Source organism: Mus caroli, chromosome 3, assembly GCF_900094665.2.
Source record: "Mus caroli chromosome 3, CAROLI_EIJ_v1.1, whole genome shotgun sequence".
Taxonomy (NCBI): domain Eukaryota; kingdom Metazoa; phylum Chordata; class Mammalia; order Rodentia; family Muridae; genus Mus; species Mus caroli.
Genome location: NC_034572.1, coordinates 121,976,513 through 121,998,041, shown reverse-complemented (window position 1 = coordinate 121,998,041; position 21,529 = coordinate 121,976,513). Strand labels below are relative to the sequence as shown.

General features: G+C 39.2%; 1 long non-coding RNA gene across 1 annotated transcript in view; it reads right to left on the bottom strand.

Annotated features, from left to right (window-relative positions):
* LOC110290586 overlaps window positions 1-21,529 on the bottom strand; it is a 252,499-nt gene that overhangs the window by 139,136 nt on the left and 91,834 nt on the right. The gene's annotated exons all lie outside the window — the stretch shown is intronic.

The window sequence follows — 21,529 nt, the reverse complement described above, 5'->3', positions numbered from 1 at the left end:
CTCTGTGGCTCCCGCCTGTCCCAGAAGCTGTCTGCCTCTGTGGTCCTCACTCTCACCTCTACAGACTAAGTTCGGCGGAGTCCTGGAGCCAAGATGGCGCTCCCTGCAGGGCAGATCACTGTCCTCCGGCTGGGAGGGTGCCGGATGTCTGCCTATTTCTTTTTTAACTTTTTTACTTTATATCCTGTTCACTGCACCCCTCCCCATCACTCCCTCTCACATTCCTTCCCCATTCCCCTCCCCTTTTCCTCTGAGTGGCTGGGCCACTCTTGGGTGGCACTTTAAAACTCTTCAAAGTTAGGGGCTTTCTCTCCCATTGAGGCCAGACAAGGAAGCCCAGATAGAAGAACATATCCCACATATAGGCAACAGCATTCAGGATAGCCCTGCTCCTGTTGTTTGATGCCCACATGAAGGCCAAGCTGCACATCTGTTACATATGTGTACGGATGTCTCGGTCCAGCCCAGCCCACTTATGTTCTTTGGCTAGTTGGTGGTTCAGACTCTGAGAGCCCCAAGGATCCATGTTAGTTGACTCTGTTGGTCTTCCTGTGGTGTTCCTATCCCCTTTGGGGGCTTGCAATCCTTCCTCCAGTTCTTCCATAAGAGTTCCCAAGCTCTATCCACTGTTTGGCAGTGGGTGTCTGTATCTCTCAGAGTCAGCTGCTGAGTGGAGCCTTTCAGAGGACAACATGCTCCTGTCTGCAAGCATAACAGAGTATCATTAATAGTGTTAGGGATTAGCACTTGTCCATGGGATGGGTCTCAAGTTGGGCCAGCTATTGGCTGGCCATTCCTCAGTGAGAGAGGGTTCTGTGATGAGGGTTGAGGGCTACACTTACCTGTGGATATACGGATAAGTATTTAGAATGTAGATATGAATTAGTTGAATGTAGATATGATTAGTAAAGTTGTTAGTTCTCCTCCAAGATCCATGACTTTACTATCACTAAGTATTTGACTAGGTTTCTGTTTTGTTTATGATTTTTAATAATATTTTAATTTCAACTTGGGAACTGTTGGTTACTACCACAGTATATATGCCACTATTGTCTCTTTAGAGTCTCTTTAGGGTCATGGTGGTCATTGCTGTGATTTTAAAGCATCAAGACTGGGTGGGACTATTGGTTTCTTCCTTCCCTTGTAAGTTTGCATGGTTCTTCTGCTACCAGGTAGTTGTCAGTGAGGAGAATTTCAAATCAGATCCAGCTCAGTTCCTCTGGTTCCTGTGTCTGAAGAACATGGTGTCTCCAGTCATTGGAACTTGCCTTTCACCTCTTGGTTAAACAAGATCAATGACCTAAAAAGAGAGATACCCAAGTTTATGCCCCAGGTTCCTATGGCTATCCTGGGGTGGTGGGCTGGACAAAAAGAGATACTTAAGCACCAATCAGGGCCCCAAGGGAGTATGGAGTGGAGAGAACACTGTGCAAATAAGTGGAACTGGAGATGTAATGGTGGTGAGGTGAGGAACAGGATGATATGAAGAGCCTGCACAACCAGCCCAGGCCATGGAGAGGCCTAGGCCCAGGCTGCTGCCAGTGGCTGTGTCTGATTCCATGGCCTTACTGCAGCCAGGATCTGGGTTGACATCTGTGACCTGTGTTGCTATCAAGGCCCATCCAGGTGTCAGTGGTCTGTGCTGCTACATGAAACCATGTTGAAGTCCGGGGGCCATACTGAGACTGGGGGGCCAAACTGATCTGAGTGGCTTGTGCTGCCACCTGAGGCCATGGTGACATCCTGGTATGGGCTCTTCCTGAGGAGCCTGTTTTGGCCTGTCATCCTGCTGCTGCTGGGGTCTGCGTCAATGTCCATAGCCTGAGTTGCCACCAAAGGCCATGTGTATGTCAGTGTTCTGACTACCACATGAGACCACTTGAATGTCTGAGAGCCATGCTGCCAATAGGGAACATACTGATTTAAGCACCCTGTTGCTGCTACCTGGGGCCATTGCAACATTTGGGTCCATGTTGCCACTGGGGGCCATGTCTTATCTCAGACAGGGTCTGTGTTGATGTCCAAGGCCCAGGTTACCACCAAAGGTCCGGGTTCCAGCCTGAGGTCATATTGACATCTGAGCTGGCTGTGTACCTTGTCTGTGGTAGGAGAGTCAACCTTGCCCCCTCTCCCCATTGACCCCTGTCCTTTCCTGGCCAGCATGAGTGAGCTGGCACTGGTGGCATTAGTGCAGAAGAGCTGGCCCCAAGGGTAGGAAAACGGGGGAGCTGGCTGTGCTCCACACCTCCTGCAGCACTTGGAAGAGTGAAGCCAGCTTCTCCCCAAGGTAGCACAGAAGAGTAGCAGAGTAGAGTTACCCCTGACTCAGCTTCTACCCAGTCCCAGATCCAGGGCTCTGAGTTGGCTCAACATGAAGGGTCTGGTTCTACACATCCAAAGCTACAGGATCTCCCTGATACAGGGCAACAACAGGACTTCTGAGAGGAATGACAATGAGGATCCAATATTGATACTGTAGCAGTCTTTGAACCAGACCAATGACTCATCGCAATAAACATTTGCAGCCACCATAGGAGGGACAACAATATGAACTAACCAGTACCCCCAGAGTTCCCTTGGACTAAACCACCAATCAAAACACACACACACACACACACACACACACACACACACACACATGGTAGGACTCATGGCTCCAGCTGCATATGTAGCAGAGAATGGTCTAGTTGGTCATCAATGGGAGGAGAGGCCCTTGATCTTGTGAAGGCTCTATGCCCCAGTATAGGGGAATGCCAGGACCAGGAAGCAGGAGGGGGTGGGCTGGAGAGCAGTGGGGGGAGGGGATAGGGGATTTTTGGAGGGGAAACTAGGAAAGGGGATAACATTTGAAATGTAAGGTATTGTGAAGATCATATGCCCCAGTACAGGGGAATGCCAGGGCCAGAAAGCAGTTGAGGGTGGGTTAGGGAGCAGGGCAGGGGAGGGTATAGGGGGCTTTGGGGATAGCATTTGAAATGTAAATGAAGAAAATAACTAATAAAAATGCCTTAATAAAAAAAAACACATCTGTAAGTAAAACTCTTTGGGCAAATAGGCTATTCTGTGTGATACACCATGACATACTGCAACGTCCAGTGTGAGATTTTGTTTTGCTTTGTTTTTATTTCTATTTATTTTATTTTTCATTTAGGAGGAAGGTTACAAGGTTAAAGATGGATATGAAGGGATGGGCAGATGAGTGGGATTGGAGTGCATGATGGGAAACTCACAAAGAACCAATAAAAGTTAAAAAAATAAAAATGAAAAAGTCAATAGACCTTAGGCTTAACTAACCAAAAGAAAGAGAGGAAAAAGATGAAAGTCAATAGAACCAGAAATAAAGAAGGAAATACTACAATAGACACTAGAGAAACTCAGACAAGTATAATGAAATGCTTTTAAAAACTATACTCTACTAATCTGGAAAAGTTAAAAGAAATAGACAAACTTCCATATTAAGCAAAAACACAAAATTAGACCAAGAAGAGACCAGCAACCAAAACAGACCTGTAACAAATGAGGAAATTGAAATAGCAATTAAAAAAAAAACAGTGAGAGAAGATGCATCTAGTCCTCTAGAGACTTGAGGCCCCAGGGAGTGAGGAGGCCTGGCAGGAATGGGGTAGGATAGGGGCATCCTCTTGGAGACCAGGGAGGAGAAATGGGTTGAGGAACCGTCCAAGGGTGGACTAGGAAGGGGATAACGACTGGCCTACAAAAAAAGATTAAAGATAATTTTAAAGGTACAGATTTTCTTATTTTAGAAGAAAGATAACTAGATCTACAGTAATATAACTAAAAATTACGAGCTAAAAAAGAAAAAGAAAAAGCCTCTAAATAAAAAAAGCCAGGCCCCTGTATGCATTCTCTCATACTTTCTCTCCTCTTCCTCTTCCTCTTCCTCTTCCTCTTCCTCTTCCTCTTCCTCTTCCTCTTCCTCTTCCTCTTCCTCTTCCTCTTCTTCTTCTTCTTCTTCTTCTTCTTCTTCTTCTTCTTCTTCTTCTTCTTCTTCTTCTTCTTCTCCTTCTTCTTCTCCTTCTTCTTTCTTCTTCTTCTTTTTCAAGACAGGCTTTCTTTGTGTAGCCTTGGCTCTCCTGGAACTCAACTCTGTATAACAGACTGGTCGTGAACTCAGAGATCTGCCTGCCTCTGTTTTCACATTGCTGGGATTTAAGATATACAGATGGAGGAAGGGAAGTGGGTGGAAAAGGGGAGGGGGAATCAGAGCAGAGTGAGGGGCTAGGTGTGGGGAGGGCAGGGTAGAGAGAACAGAGAGCGATAGAAGAGAAGCATCTCTAGGACATGCCAGAGACCTGGGGAGGAAGGAGGCCTCAAGGTGTCTATGGGGGAGACTCTATATGACACTCCTAGCAGTGAGGAATATCGATTCGAAGTGGCTACTTCCTGTATCCAGGCAGGACTCCCAGTGGAGGGATAAGAACAGTAATCCACCCACTAAACCTTCGACTCAAAATGTGTCCTGCTTACAAGATGTGCAGGGACAAAGATAGAACAAAGACTGAGGGGATGGTCAACCAATGACTAGCCCAAACTGAGACCCATACCATGGGCAAGAAACAATTCTAGACACTATTAATGGTACTCTGTTATGTGTGAAGGATCCTAGCCTGACTGTCCCTTGAAAGGTTCCACCCAGCAGTCAATGAAACAGATGCAGAAACTTACAGCCAAATAGATGAAGCTTGGGGAATCTTATGGACGAGTTGGAAGGATTGAGGGACCCAAAGAGGACAAAGACTCCACAGGAAAACCAACAAAGTTAACTAACCTAGACTCTCTGGGGTTCCCAGAGACTGAAACACCAAACAACCATAGTTGGGCTGGCTGGACCTGGGCCCCTTGCACATATGTAGCAGATGAGCTTGGTCTTCATGTGGATCCTCCAACAACTGAAGAAGAGGCTGTCCCTGATTCTCTTGCCTGCCTGGGAATCCTGTTTCTCTAACTGGGCTGCCTTGTTTTCCCTCAGTGGGAGAAGATACACCTGGTCCTGCACTGACTTGATGTGCCTGAGGTAGTGATACCCAGGTCAGGGGGCTCCCCTTTCACAGAGAAGAATGGAAGGTGGTAATGGGGTCTGTGTGAGGGGTACTGGGAGGAGTCAGGGTCTGATATTGTGATGTAAAGTTAATAAATAAATAAATAAATAAATAAATAAATAGTCTAGGCCCAAATGGATTCTCAGTGGTATTTTACCAAACTATCAAGGATGATCTGAAGATGCTACTAAGACTATTTTTTAAAAAGAAAAAGAAATTGAGCTAATTAATTTTTTAATTGATGGGAGCATAAGGACATTTCAGTACAAGTACTTAAGCTATCAAAGGTGACAGTTGACAACCAAGTCAGCATTGCAGAATATTTAATGGAATAGTATACACAAAGAAAAAAGACAATCTTACTCATGAGAACAAAGGAAAGTATCTATTTCATGACATTAATAGATGAATAAAAGAAAGCCAAGAAGAAATTTATTAAGTGTAATACAGTAACCTAGAAAATTCCTAATAGGAGGAAGAAAGAAGGAAGAATAATCCAAGCAGAATAATCATAAAAACATATAGGAACTAGAAAATCTATCTGAAAAATAACTAGATGAACAAAGCCTAAACACGGTATTTAAAAGAAACATTAATTTTAGAATTTAGATTTAGAAACACAATACAACTACTTGCTGTGTCCAAGAAACACGCATTATTGGCAAAGGCATTCAAAAATGGAGTCAAGATTTACAAGTAAATCCATTAAGCCATTAGAAACTGTAAATAAGCTGCCACAGTAACTTTCATAGTGAGAAACGAACCTCAAACTAAAACTACTCAGGAGAGAGAAATCTCCCACCAAAAGCAGACTCCCTTTTTGCTGCTTTAACATACCTCAAAATCATGGATAGACATATATTTAGGGTAAAAGGATAAACCAAGGTTTCTATAAATTATTGGAACCAGCAAAGATAATAAAAAGCAAATGTCACTCTTTTATTATCAAACAAAATAGTCTGCAAACTAAAATGAATCCAAAAATATAGGAGCTAGAAAATCCATCGGAAAATAACTGAATGGAAAAATCCATTTGATACAGAGTGAGGGAACAACTCATCAAGAGCACATTATAACTCTAAATATAGACATACCAAATATAGTTGCTTTCAATTTCATAAGCAAATATGACTAGATATAAAGCCATACATTAAGTCCAACAAAGTAATAATTGGTGATAATAACAATGAGTGATAATAGTGCTCACTCTGACAAACAAGAATGAAAAGAGAAATATTGAAATTAAATGACCCCATAGATCAAATGACTTAAGAGATATCTACAGAACATTTCATCCTCACGTAACAGAATAGAGACTATTCATGGCACTCCATGTAACTTCCTCCAAAATATACCACATATGAGGACACAAAGTCAATCTTAATAAATACAAAGAAATTGAAATAGCTTCTTGCATTCTATCTGACCACAATAGGATAAAGGTCAAAATGAACATCAGGAGATACTACAAAGATGCAGAAGAAGCTGGTAGAAATTAGAGAAGACACTCCCAAAATGAAGGACATCAAAAAGTTCCTAGAACTGAATGGAAATGAAAATGAAGTGTATCAAAATTAAGATAATGTGGAAGTAGTCCTGACGTCAAAGTTCATAGCCCCATGTTCCTGCATTATAAATCTGAGAGCTATCAAATAAATAAGGCAATGATGCACTTTAAGGCAGTAGGAGCAAGCCAACCCAAGAAGCAGTAGATGGAAACAATAACCAAGAGAAAAAACTGGGGCTGGAGGGATGTCTCAGTTGTAAAGAGCATTTGCTGTTCTTGAAGAAATCACAAGTTCAGTCCCCAGCACCTGTATAGTAGATTACTATCATCCATAACTTTAGTTCCAGAGGGAGCAATGTCCTTTCATACTTTTAAAAGCACTGTACAAACATGTTGCACAGAAACACATATGCATAAAATAAAGTACATGCATTTAAGTTTTAAAAGATAGAACACCAATCAATGAAAACCAAGTGAAAAAAGTACTAATTAGTGGAAATTAAAATTGGTTCTCCAAAAACATCAACAAGATTTGTAGACCCTTAGTTAGATTTACAAGAACTGGGGCATAAAACATTAGACATTTGTCATTAGACATTGGAGAAGAAGCATGACTGAAGAGCTTAGTTTCACCAACTTGACACAAACTTGAGTCACCTGAGTAAAAGAAACTTCAGGTGATTTTCATCTCTCAGCTGGGTGCATATCTGTGAGGCATTTTCTTGATTAATGTTTGATGTCAAAGAGTCCAGGGTTGGTAGTCCTTAGTTGTTTAAGAAAGCAAGCTGAGCAGACTCAGCAGCTTCTATTCATGGTTCCGGTCTGCTCTTTCTACCCTGACTTCCCTCACTGAAGTATTGTCATCTGGGTGTGTAAGACAAGTAAATGCTTCCTTTCCAAAGTAGCTTTGCTCAGCGTTTTATCACAGCAATGGAAAGCAAACTAGAAGAGAAGTTGATACAAGAATGCTGTCTTGCTGTCATGAGCTGACTGTTTGGTTTTATGCCTTTGAGTGTTTTGTGGTAGGAAGTTGGAATTAAGGCTGTGAAAATATAGTATAAAAAAACCTGGCAGATTCAATGCAGTCACCATCAAAATCCCAAAGATGTTTGGCACAAAACAGAAAAATAAATGCGAAATTTCAAAAAGAAATGGAAAATACCTCAATAGTCAAATCAATCCAGGCAAGAGAGGAACTGTTGAGGGTATCACAATGCTTGACCTCAAATTACACTACAAAGCCATAAGGACAAATATAGTATGACAATGGCAAAAGACCCAATTGGATCTGTAGAACAGTCAAACATAACTGAGGATCAAGAAACAAACTGACACAATTACAGCCTCATAGATTTGTCAAAAGTGTGACAAATGTCCATGGTAAAGAAGACAGTCAATTCAATGACTGGTATAGGCAAACTGATGTTTTCATTTAAGAGAATAAAATTGGGTCCATGACATCCTGCACAAAAATAATTTCAACTGTTTCAAAGACCTTAGTTTAAGACTCTTGAATGCAGAAAGCATGATAGGAAAACATATCTAGAAATAGTCACATATATGGATTTTCAGAAATTTTTGTTCAACATTACAGGGAAGAACCCCAGACTTTTGACAGATGAGATTACATAACATGAAAGTGCTACCCACAGCTGAGGAAACTTTTAGCAGAGTGGAAGGACAGCCTTCAGCACAAGAGAAGATCCATACCAGGTATACTTCATACAGATGCTAATAGCTATAATATGTACAGAATTACAATAGTCAAACACAAGAAAAAGGGAAATTCCCAATGACCAAACAGAATAATGACATGTTCTCATGTTCGTCAGTTCACACAGGAAGAAGCACAAACTTCCATAAATACTTTAAAGCAATTTTATATCCTCAGACATCAGGTATGCAAATTTAAGTCGTTCTGAGACTCCATCTCAGCTCAGTGAGAATGGCTTTCATCAAGAACACAAATGACAACAATGTGACAAAAAGAGGAACCCTTGGACACTGCTGGTGGTTGTGTAAGCTGCTATAGCCACTATGGAAGCCATTATGGAGATTGCCCACAACAGTAAAAATAGGGCTACGATATCATCCTCCTACACTGCTTCTGCACATTCAAAGGACTAAGTCAACATTGCCAAAGAGATACTCACACATCTATGTTAATTGCTGCAGTATTCACAATAACTAGAAAATAGAACCAAATCATATGTCCATCAAGAAGCGAATGGATACAGAAAATATGGTATATATTCACAGTGGAATTTTATTCAACCATAAAGAAAAATATAAAATTTGCAGGAAGAAGGATGAATCTGGAAATTATCATCATAACATGTTAAGTGACCCAGACTCAGAAAGAAATACTTTATGATCTGTCTTATAAACAGACCCAATGTGTTAATTTTATATGTGTTATACTAATGTGTATAGGGTATAAGTCATCAAATTGGAATGGAAGTAATGAAAGAAGAAAATTGGGGCCTATTGCAAAGAAGGGGCAGGGGATAATAGAATACATGTGAGATGAAAGCATAAAGGGTCCACTGGGGAGAGAGATGTGTGTGCAAGAAACAGAGAGGAGGTGGGGGAAAAAGAGAAGAACATCAGTGAAAAACAAACAAATGGAAAACAAAATTATGGATGTAAATGTGAAATGACTAAATGCATTGTATACAAGTTAAACAGAATAAAGCAAGTTAAAAACAAAATGCTAGATATTAATTTAACCATATAACATAAAAATCATTGATAGTACAGATATATCAATTAGAAGACACTTGTTAGAATAAAAGAAAAACAAGATTAAAACCTGGTGTGGTGATAATCTGAGCATTCCAGTGACCAGGCTGAAGTATTATGAATGTGGATGTAAGCAGAGTTAAAAGAACTCATCTAGAGAAACAAACAAAAATGAAATGCCCAAATCAAAATAAAAATCTAGCTATAGAAATCTAACTCAAGTATAAAGATTCAACCAATTTTTCTGAAAAATATAACACAGTAATATTAGTTAAATCCAAATTTTCAGATACAGAGATCATCACAGAAAGCCACAGTGGCTAATACACAGAGGAAAATTGTAGGTTAGATGCCCAACCACAATTGGTATAGCTACAATGTAATGCCTATCCTTATGGCTCAGGAACAAAGAAGGCTTAAATAAAACTTAAAAAATAACAACACCAACTTCTCTCTGCAACAGACAGAGAGCACTACCAAAAATCACAACCTATCAATAGGCTGAGTTGCGGAGCCCAGCCCCTATGGATGCATCTGCAAAACACTCCCACACCTAAGGATCTGGGAAATGTGCAGAAGAGAGTATCAGGGCATTCTCTGTGCCATTCTGTCTCTTAGTCATATCGTCTATACTTTCAAAGTCTCACTAACATGACCACCCAAATATGAGCTGAACATGTAGGACACCAAAACACATGCCAAACTGCATTAGAGAAAGCCCTACAAGGTGTCAGTCATACACTAATAACCCCAGGCAACCAAGGAGAGTTGAGAGTAGGAAGAGATGGCCTTCCACAAGGAAGAGCACTCTAATTGATTTTCAGTGCCAAAACAGCCAGTCCTGAAAACACACATGCATGTGACATTATGTAGACTAAAATATGTATGTATTCAAATACACATAGGCATGCAAAATTAATTGATGACAAAAGATGCCATGAATTAAATAATAGGAGGTGTGTATCAGAGAACTTGGATGAAGGAAAGGGGAGAGAGAAATTATGTAATTAAAAACACAATCTCAAAAAAATCAATAAAAGATTTTTTAATGAAAAAATGGCAATCAAACATGGATGGGGTATTCTCACAAGGTTTTACCACCAGAAGTGTTGTAGGTAATTGATGGTGCCTGAGAGAGTCTGTCTTCCCCAAAAAGAATTCTTTAAAGGTTAGCTTATCCCAAGAGGTCAGCCATAAACACATACGAACAATACAGAATGATCTTAGCCAGTTGTGTTTGAAAGAATAAGAGACCATGCATTTGAGAGGGAATATGAGGGGAATTAGAGATGAATAAAGGAGAGCGAATGGTGGATGGTGTAAGTACAGCACCCTATATGAAATTCTCAAAAAGATATAAAAAGGACAAAACGGAAAACTGAGAGTTACACACTTTAAGACACAGCAGACTTTAGGAAAAAGAAAAATTAAGAAGGACATTTGCAACTAAGAGGACACCTATTTACAAACCTGTCTATACACAACAAAGCATTCTACACATAAGACCAAAGTTTGCAGAAAATTTCCAGAAGAAAAAAAGCCAGGCATCACTATATTTGAGGACTTACATACTCTTCTTATGGTAAAGGCTAGATACTCTTGACAAAAAAGCAAAAAGAATACACACCATGTTATACAAATCAGTAAGTGAACTGAAATTTACTTCATTGTTACTAGCTAAACATCCCACAGAAAAAAAAGTAGATGATATGTTGTTTCATAGCACACATGGCCATTCATAAAGGAAGATCAGATTCTTAACTATAGAGACCGCCTTTGCAAAATAAAGAATAGAAACCATTCAGTATACACTTAAAATAATAGAGTTGAATTGGAAGTACATAAAAGGTAATCAGAAAATGCACATCTCTCTGGAAATTGTGACACATAATCCTCGCCTAAAATGCATACCGGTCTTGGAAGTCCCATGATAATTTAAAAAAAATACACTCACACACATATGCATATACCTATGTATACACACACACACACACACACACACATATACATATATACATAAACACAAAGGATAATGAAATTACACCCCATAGAAGCCAGGGCTATACTGTACCTTGCAATGGTGCTATAGCTTTAATATACCCGGCACTAATTGTGTGGGACCCAAAGTACCCATTATAACAGTATAGAGAGGTGGGGCCTAATGAAAAATGCTTAGGTGACTATCATAAGTAGTGCTGGTGATAAAGGCACAGTAGTGTAGCTGTCTTTTATGGCTCTCTCACCCTCTTCTTGTCTGTATGCCATGGGGTAGCACAGTAAAAATTTTCTTGTCTGCTGTTACACCAAGCTTTGATGGTTTATTCTCCAGAATTATATGTCAACAAACTTTTGTTCATTGTTTGACAAGTTCTATGAGATATTTAAATAAGTAAAATTGCCAGCTCTCCACAATTTTATAAAAAATAAGCAGAGGGAATACTTCCCAATTCATTTTATGAGACAAATATCTTCTAATACTCAAACCATCTATGCCCCAGACACAGAACTAACAGGCTAATATCTTTCATGGACACTGTCTTAGGGTTTTACTGCTGTGAACAGACACCATGACCAATGCAAAGTCTTATAAAAGACAAGTTTAATCAGGGCTGGCTTACAGGTTCAGAGGTTCAGTCCATTATCATCAAGGCGGGAGCATAGCAGCATTCAGGCAGGCATAGTGCAAGTAGAGCTGAGAGTTTACATCTTCATCTGAAGGATGCTAGCAGAATACTGGCTTTCAGGCAGCTAGGATGAGGGTATTAAAGCCCATACCCTCAGTGACGCACCTACTTCAACAAGGCCACACCTACTCCAACAGGGCTAAATCTTCTAATAGTGTTATTCGCTGGACTAAACATGTACAAGCCATCACAGGCAGAGATAGAAAATTCTTATAACCAAGTGGGGTTCATATATTCATAAATCATTTAATTTAATTCATAGTATTAACAAAACTAAATAATAAACTGCATGCTCATATAAATACTTGATGAAGATATATTTAAAACCCATTGAAGATTCTGAGGAGAAATATGACATCGTCTTAACTGATTTTGAAAGTGAGTGGAAGCTAATGCAAAAGCAAATGGGTGTGAATAGCACCCCTTAATTTTGAAGGTGTTTCACATGTGAGAACAGTTAAGGGATGCTGGAGCTACTGAGACATTCCTTGGAATGAATTGAAAGGACAGCAGATGGATTTCTTCTTGCTGGCATGGTAGCTAACAGTCAAGCAAGAGGAATGTTTTAGTTTGGATTTGGAGTATCCTCCAAAAGCCAGTGCTAAGGCTCCATGCCTCTAACCCCGGAGTGGCACTTACTGGGAAATTCCAGGGCCTTTCGGCTTGGTTCTGGTGTAACTTTAAAAAATTTAGAGCCACGGAGATCATGTAACTCATGGAGCTCCTGTCATTTTTCTCACTTGTGCATAAAATAAATGTTCTCCTACCATGATGTGCTAACTTGCTGGAAGTCTAATCATGGGTAATGGGTGTGCTTATTCATGGATGGGGGCATATAAAAGCTTGCGAGTCAAAACAATCGTTTTCTTCTTATAAGTTAATTACCTCAGTATTTTGTTGTAGTGACAGGAAACTGATTAACACAGGAGGTAAACTCATAGGTTATATTTAGAATAATGGAATCATATGTTTAGACAGTAATATAGCCAATCCACGGTTAGCTAGCCCTGTGGTTTTGGTCCTGTGGCAATTAAGTATGCCATGTCTAAATTATATGCCTAAGCAAGAATGTTCACTTTATCAACTGAGAAGAAACTACATTGAAAATTTTGCAGGTGATGTTATAGCTATTACATTGCAGCTTTGCCCCAATGACCTAAAGACCTCCCATAGGCTTACTGTCCTTAAAGTTCTACCACCTTTCAGAGGTGCTTCCCTAGGCCAAGCCTTTGATACAGAGGCCTCTATTGGCCATGCAAAAGATGATGTTCTAATGTATTTGTCAATGGATCAGGAACAGCTAAAACTATCTCAGGTATTAGCATGTAGGAATGCTATTCTTCCAGTAGGTCTCCACTGAAGTTGTTTTAAGTAAAGAGCAGAACAAAACTCAGATTAGAATTGAAAATAAAGCTTATCACATGTTTATATGTATCTATTTTACTTCCCTGGTACTTTGCTTGTTAACATAAGAGGATGCTTCTGCAGAGTGCTTAGTGAGCAACTGTTGGATCAGAGAGTGGGTAAGTAAAAGCCATCTAGCTCAGGGCACTTCCACTAATGCTAGTCCTTTCTCTCTTTAGAGAACCAACATGATGAGTGTTTACATTCATCATCAAGCTTCCCCAATTTAAGAGCTTGAAATAAACGTGGGTGTGTTCTATATTTCACTATGCTTGGAATCCAGCAGATCTTTCCAGCACTGATTGGTACTCAAGATAAAAACCGTTTCCAGCATCCTGAGTTTTCTGCCTCAAGCCCAGCATAGCAGCCAGAGCAAAGCAAGTTAAGCGAGATCATGTGACATAAAACAAGAATTTCCACTGTAAGAGGTTGTATGGGGCTGACGTCCCCACTCCTAGTGTCAATTGATATCACTGTCATTCCTTCATTTCTGATTATGGCAATTCTTAAAACCCAATGTGAAATTTTTTCCTTCAAAGGATTTTCTGTATTTTTAGAACAGTTTAAGGAAGCCATCCAGAGACTACACAGATTACTTCAAAAAACAGCCAGCACCACTAAGAAGCATCCTGGTAGAGCGTTCTAGAGCTTGACTAATCATGGGTGTCAACAGTCTTCTGAAGGAATGACCAAGCAAAGTTCTGGAGGGGCTGGTTTCTTCAGCCAAGTTTCTGAGCCTTTTTTTTTTTTTCTTTTAATACTAAGCACATAAACCTAACCCCTGTTGGGATTTCCTTTTTTTTTTTTCTTTCTTTCTTTTTTTTAAGGGTAAAACAATAACAAAGGTGGAATGGATGGATTAGGTAAAAGTTGATGTTGAACATTTAGGGTATCTCAACAAACAGCAAATCAATTACGGAACTTTTTCTGCTCTTCGCTTACAGACCATCTGGGGCTGTCATGTAGCCTTGCCCTTTCTTTAAGAACTGTCGAGAAGAAATTGTCGAGATTGTCAGAAACACATGCCTTAACGCCACTTACACAGCATCTGTATGAGGAATGAAGCTTACACAACTCTGGGCAAAGTTACACAGCATGCAGGAAGTGCACAAGTCTGACTTGCCTTGGGATAATGTAAACGTTTACAAAGCACAGTCAACTGTGCAGAGTTCACACCTCTCTCCACCAAACACCTCATTTATTTTTTTTCTTGAAATTTTTCCTTCTATATTACATTTTCTATGTCAGAATGTTTTCAGACATGCTAATATTTGGGATTTTTCATATTTCAAATTAATTATGTGTGTACACTCCCCCATGTTTCTCTTTTTCTCTTCATAGATGTTTAGAATTCTAAAATTATTTTAAAAATTCAGTTCTTTCGCTACTATATGTGGGATATAGAATACTACTGAATCTGTAATAACTGCAAGCCATAGAATTGGTAACTTGGGTTTGAGTAATTTGGGTGAATTACAGCTTACTTAAATCCATGTTATTATTTTGTATGTTCAGACTTACATTCCCTTGAAATGGAATTTTCAAAGTGGCAGCTAAAGCATGAAGAATATATCTCCCAATCTTATAATACAAACAACTACTCAGTCTCATGGATAAATAAATATTCATGCAAATTAACTTTAAGGAGAGAACTTTAAAATGAAAGTGGTATGTGTGTGGATCCAAGGGAAACCTGAGAAAATGTATATGGAGTGGATGCAGTCCTAAGTGAATGTGTGCCATTGAAACGGACACAGCCATGTTGAGGACCTGGTGCCTCAGACCCATGGAAATAGCAAAGACTTCCCACGGTGAGGTTCAGAGAGACAGCGAAGCCTTCCTTCAGTCTATGTGAATGTTCTCAAGGTATATACACTCATCTACCACAGCCTCTTCTTCAGGGATGATTACAATCTAAGCCTCCTTCCCTACAGAGATGTACCAAGATTAGCTAAACCTGCCTATCATTAGCTAGACCTAGCTCAACTATTTATCAAAAAATAATCTCCTTACTCAGCTATATACAATAAACTCATCTCCATTATTCATATGTGTAAAGTAAATGTGCTGAAGTTCTGGGCTGATGTTGGTGTTCTCTGTTAAAGTGAGTACATCCCACCCAAACCCCAGCTCTTCTGTACGTGTCTGTATCGGGGTACCTGCTCTGTTTTAATTCCCTTGTTGCTCCAGATAGGCTAACCCCTGAAGCCATACTAAGCACAATGGATGTCTGATTTCAGGTTAAAATAATTAAAGAAAAATAGGTCATGAATTTGAAAGCAAGGTGGGAGTTCATGGGAGGGTTTGGAGGAAGGAAAAAGAGTGAGAAAATCATTTAATTATATAATCTCAATTAAAAAACAGAAAGCTTATCAGGGCATTAATTTCTTGTTTAAAAATTATATATTGTTCCAATAGGAACTCAAATGCTGTTCTTGCTCATGATTATAGTCACTGAAATTATTCAATATTTGTAGTATCTTTTATTTCCCTTTGTACACTAGAGTATTGTTTCTTCATGGAAACTTTTAAAATTCTCGATACTTTGTTCTTACTGACATTGTATTTTAGAGATACTTTGCCTGACACAGTCTAGATCAGTAGTTTTCAACCTGTGGGTCACCACCCTTTGGGGTTGAAGAACCCTTTCACAGGGGTCACCTAAGACCATCAGAAAACACAGATTCTTCCATTATGATTTTTAGCAGTAGAAAAATTACAGTTATGAAGGAGCAATAAAAATAACTTTATGGTTGGGAGTCACCACAACATGGAGAACTATATCAATGGGTTGATGCATTAGGTAGGGTGAGAATCACTGTTCTAGAACTTCTGAGGTCATAAACAGAGGCGAGATCCCGGCTGAAGATGGCAGACTTATTAGTTCATAAAACAATATGACCTTGTTCACCTCTGTTCCGCAAATCTAGGCACTTCATTTGAGAGGACAACAGCAAAGCTATTATTTTGACTGTGGTCTTCCCTAGATGTGCCTTATTATTTTTGCCCCACCCCCCTCATGGGCATTCAATGGTCACTGACGTGCCCCATGGAGGAGAGGTTTGGAAGGCTAAAGCAAATGACCTTCAAATGCCAGTGCAGTTCTAACAAGGGCTGTGAACTCCCATATTACTGCGGATAGGTGAGGATGTTCAAGGGTATAGACAGGTTAGCTGACCAGCAAAACTATGATGACCCCAGGTCTGAGGAAGGGCAATCATTACAGTTTGTTTCATATTTACAATTCACAGTCCTCTCTGTTAACTGCTATCACTTCACTTCCTGCTCTGTGTCTCCTTAGAGTGTATGACAGAGCCAGAGGGAAATTAAGAGCTGTCTTCTAAGGAGACTCACATGAACAAGGTTTAATCTGCATGCAGATTAACAGACGAGGAATCCTGGACTTGTAAGGTTACTGCTCTGAGACTAATCCAGTTCTCCCACACATTGTAAATGTTAATTTGGAACATTTGAAATGATTTTCTTTTTTTAAACATTAATTTTAATTTTGTGTAAATTTAAATGGTAAATATACTTATATTTGGTATAAAATTTAAATTCAAATTTCAAAATGATCAGGGACTTAGATTTTGGAAGCCCAGTTTTTCTTCATCCAGCCAGACAGACAAAGGCAAAAATATTGTCAGAAAATTTTCTCCATTGAAATACTTAATTGTAAGATCCACAGCTGTACATAATATATAGCTGAGGGCCAAGAACAAAATAGTAACAATATTCAGCTTTATCTTAAATACCAGGCACCATTCAAAAGTCCTGCAGGTCTTTCTGACTTCAAAGTTTGGGCTCTTCACATGCTGAGAGACATGCAGCCCCGCTGCTGCTGCTGCTGCTGCTGCAGATTGGAGAAAGAGCTTGGGGTCAGAGGTCGACACAGTGAGGGAGTTTGCTCTTTAAGAGGTTATCTGTGGATCTGCAAAGCCAAAGTGTAATTGGGTTTTGTGATGTGATTTTAGTGAGTAATTGTATATGATCTGGGGAGGTTTCAAAGACAAGCTTGGGAGATTTTTCTAGCTTGCTCGCGATAGCAATTTTAGGGATTGTGTGCACTCGTGGAGAGACAGAACAGAGTGAGCCAAAGAGTGATCAGAAGTGACACAGCAAATGTTTTATTCTCTATAATTATAATTTTAGCTCATCGATTCTCCTATAACATGCTTTCTCTTTTTAGGCCACCACACAGGTAGAAAGAGCAAAATACTACGTGCTCATAGGTAGTGTCAGCATTGCCAATTAATGTCAGCAGTACAGCCATTTCATGCTGCTCTCTGTGCTTCAGAGACTGAATGTTATTTGAGGATTACTGGATGATTATAAAGCAAGGGAAAAAAAAAACCCGTTCAAGCTCTGCAATTGGCTGTGGAAGGTTGGGGGGGCTTAGTACCACAAACCCTGCTAACTTTGCGATCCCGAGTTTCCCACACAATGAGAAATCAACATTTCCTTATTGTTTTAGTTGTTTAGGGTTGCCTTGATTAAGCTGTCCCTCCTGTCAGTTATGTTCCTATAAGCCTGGCTGGATCTATTTCATGTTAGGAAAAAGCTCAGATAAATCCAGGAAAGCTTAATGTTTATCCAATGTGAAAATAATTACTCAAAAGTGTTATTCTTAATCCAGATAATTAGAGCGAGGAAGGGAAGATCAGTGTCATTGTGAATTATGCCCCGGCAATTGACTCTTGGTCCTTGTAAGTTTCAGGTGAAGATGTGGATGGATAAAGGTTAGATTAAACATAATCCAAAGTAGCTGCAGCTTTAATCTGTTATGATACAAGGATGATCACTTAAAAAGAGCTGGATTGTGGGCTTGCTTCTGGTTGGATAAGATGCTGCTCGATTGGGACGAGTCTTAAAACATGCTTAGCACCATGTCACTGCGGCTGTAAGTACTTGTGCACGACCGTGGGCTGCCACACCAACAGGCGTGCCTGGGCTCACACTGTGCAGCAGAGCACCAGACATTAGCAGGAGCTCGGCTTCACATAAGCATGGCTTCCAGGGTCTACACAGGGGGTGGGAGAATATTTCCTGTGACCCATGGCATCTCTTCTGGGTTGGAATAAGCGTGGATTTGGAATCTGCTAAAATTCAGGCATAAAGTAAGCAGCCATTTATTAACTGGTATGATTATAAAGTAGTTTTTGTAATTGAAGTTTTTTTTTTGTTCTGATTCAATACAGAAGTTATATTTTAAGTGTGAAAACTTAGGTAATAGGCAAGGTTTGAATTAACTATCTGACATGTACTCTGAAATTAAAATTAGCACTTTCTAAATATTTCTGCGAAATTAAAAATAATTTTGGAGGAGTATGAATAATGAGTTCCAATAACGACAGAATGCAAAATCCAACCTAGTCATTTTTTTAATTAAAATGAAGAAATATTGATATTTCTTCTATTTCTCTCAACAAACTCAAGAAATTTAATATAATTTCTGTGTGACAGAATTGGCTTACTTTGATTATAGAAAATGAGAGCAAAACTATTTTACCAATTATAATGTGAATTTTTATTGCATAAATTAAAATTTATTGTTATTTTATGACAAGTAAATTTTAATTAGTTTGACTATTTAGTAGTTTGCTACAGTTGTTTCTTTTCCTCTTTATAACTGTATTGCATCCTATGTCTGCTCCAAGTTTAAAAAAAGGTTATTGTAATGTAAAAACTAGTAACACAACACTTCTTAGCACATGTCATACTGACCCATAAAAATTGACATTATTAAAAGGGAGACAGAATCATAAAGTATGTTAAACAAGCATAACTCATATCAATTTATTTTTAACCTTTAACCTTTATCAAATTCCAACTTTACTTTAGACAACAGTTATTGTCCTTAGATAAATATGTATCGTGATATGCTGTAAACACAACAGACCGGCTACCACTTTTGTTTTGTTTTGTTTTGTTTTGTTTTGTTTTGTTTTGTTTTTTGAGGCAGGGTTTCTCTGTGTAGTTCTGGCTGTCCTGGAACTCACTCAGGCTGGCCTTGAACTCAGAAATCTTCCTGCCTCTGCCTCCCAAGTGCTGGGATTAAAGGCATGCGCCACTACTGCCCAGCTTAATAGTAGATTTCATATGTATTTGTTCAAAATCTTTTTTAAAAGGCCATACATGTTTGTTAAGAGTTCATCACCCTTTTTAGTCACTTGCTCCATATTTTCACAACTTATTTACTGCACACAGCCAGGATGTTGCCAGGGGTCTTTTACAATGTGCCAGACAGTGGTCAAGGGCTAAGTATGTTGGTGAATGGAACAAATCCCATGCCATTTTGATTCTTGCATTCTTATAAAAAGAGAAAAAGTATAAATTACGAAGACAAGATGGATCAGGAAGTAAAGGAGCTTATTGCTAAGCCTATCACCAGAGTTCTATCCCTATTCCATCATCCACCATCTATAGATGAATGTCTTGAACTAGGCCTTGCTTTGCAAGCTCACTGACATGTAAGATATGATTAGTATGTTTACAGTAGTCAGTATGTTTGGAAGTTTTAGCTACACAGCTTGTGGCCAGAATTCATTTCTCTTCATTTTCAAGATACGGTTTTATTATCATAACCAAAGGAGAATACAGACCATTTTGTTGCTCATTTATACAGTTGAAAGAGAGTATCAACGCCTATAAATTGTCCTCTGACCTCCATATGTGCACCAGAGCATGCATTCCTTTCCATCTCTCTCTCTCTCACACACACAAACCACACACATCTATAGAAAGTATATTAGTAAATGTGCACTGCAACATACAGTTGGGGTTTAGGATGGGACCCAGTACATTACTACTTGAGGTGAGAAGGTTGCAGATAGCATTGTCACAGAGACACATTAGCATTAGCATTAAGACCTGAAGGATATTTGTGAATGAGCTGTATCGAACTACCAGGTCTACCAGCTTCTGTATAATTAATTACTCCTGGTAAACCAGACAAGATGCTAGTCCAGTTGGTTTTTAAGAGTCCAAACATAATTATGATTTAATATTTTCTTATTTATTTAGGTAAAGGTATAGTTTCCTTACATTTCAAGATCATTCAAACTGGCAGACTTCATTAACCTGTGGGCCTAAACTACTTATGAATACACTATGCTCTTACTTTTGGAAAAAATGTTCAGATAACAGAAGAGAGCATAAAGCCTTTAACATTCAAGATGTTTGTGCATGTTTTAGTAAGGGGAACTAAGAAAAGTTGGAACTTGTTCAGTTGTCTGTGGATGCTACAGGTCTGTGGCACTATTCATCATTATTCATTGTGTAATCTCTTACCTATAGATGAATGTCTTGAACTAGACCTTGCTTTGCAAGTTCACTGACAAGTAAGATATGATTAGTATGTTGAGTAGTCAGTATGTTTGGAAGTTTTAGCTACATGGCTTGGGGCCGGCATTCACATTTCTCTCCATTTTCAAGATAGAGTTTTATTACAATCATCGAAGGAGAAAACAGACAGACAGACCTTTTCTGTTGTTCACTTGTACTCTATAAAGGTGTTGACTAGGTCATCATCAGAGGAAAACCAAGGAGCCTCAACCCTATACAAACAACTGGAGGCAACCAAGGATTGCTGGGAACAGGAGGGCTAGTCTTCTCCAGAGACAACATACCAATTGGCCATTCAATATCAAAGAGTCAGTCATGAAAAAGTAACAGTATATAGATCAAGCAGGTCCTTGAGGTAACTATAATCTCAGAAAATAAAAGAAGTAACTTTTTAAAAAGAAGTGAAAGCTGAAAATCCCTATCTACAATATAAGGCAAAAAGCAGATGTAAAACGTATAGGACACAAGGACATAAATCCATCCCGTTCAGCAGATTATAAGCGTGTTTACCAGAATAGCCAAAATACTAAACTATTAGAACTAAGAGAGCTTAATTAAGCACCAGGATATAACACAAATGAAGATATTAATTACTAGCTGGGGCACTGTTACATGTTAATTACAGAAATGATGCTTCTACTGAAAATGTTAAAAAAAAAAAAAGGTAATTTCAACTTTGGTTTTTATTACGAACTAACCAGTACCCCAGAGCTCTTGACTCTAGCTGCATATGTATCAAAAGATGGCCTAGTCGGCCATCACTGGAAAGAGAGGCCCATTGGACATGC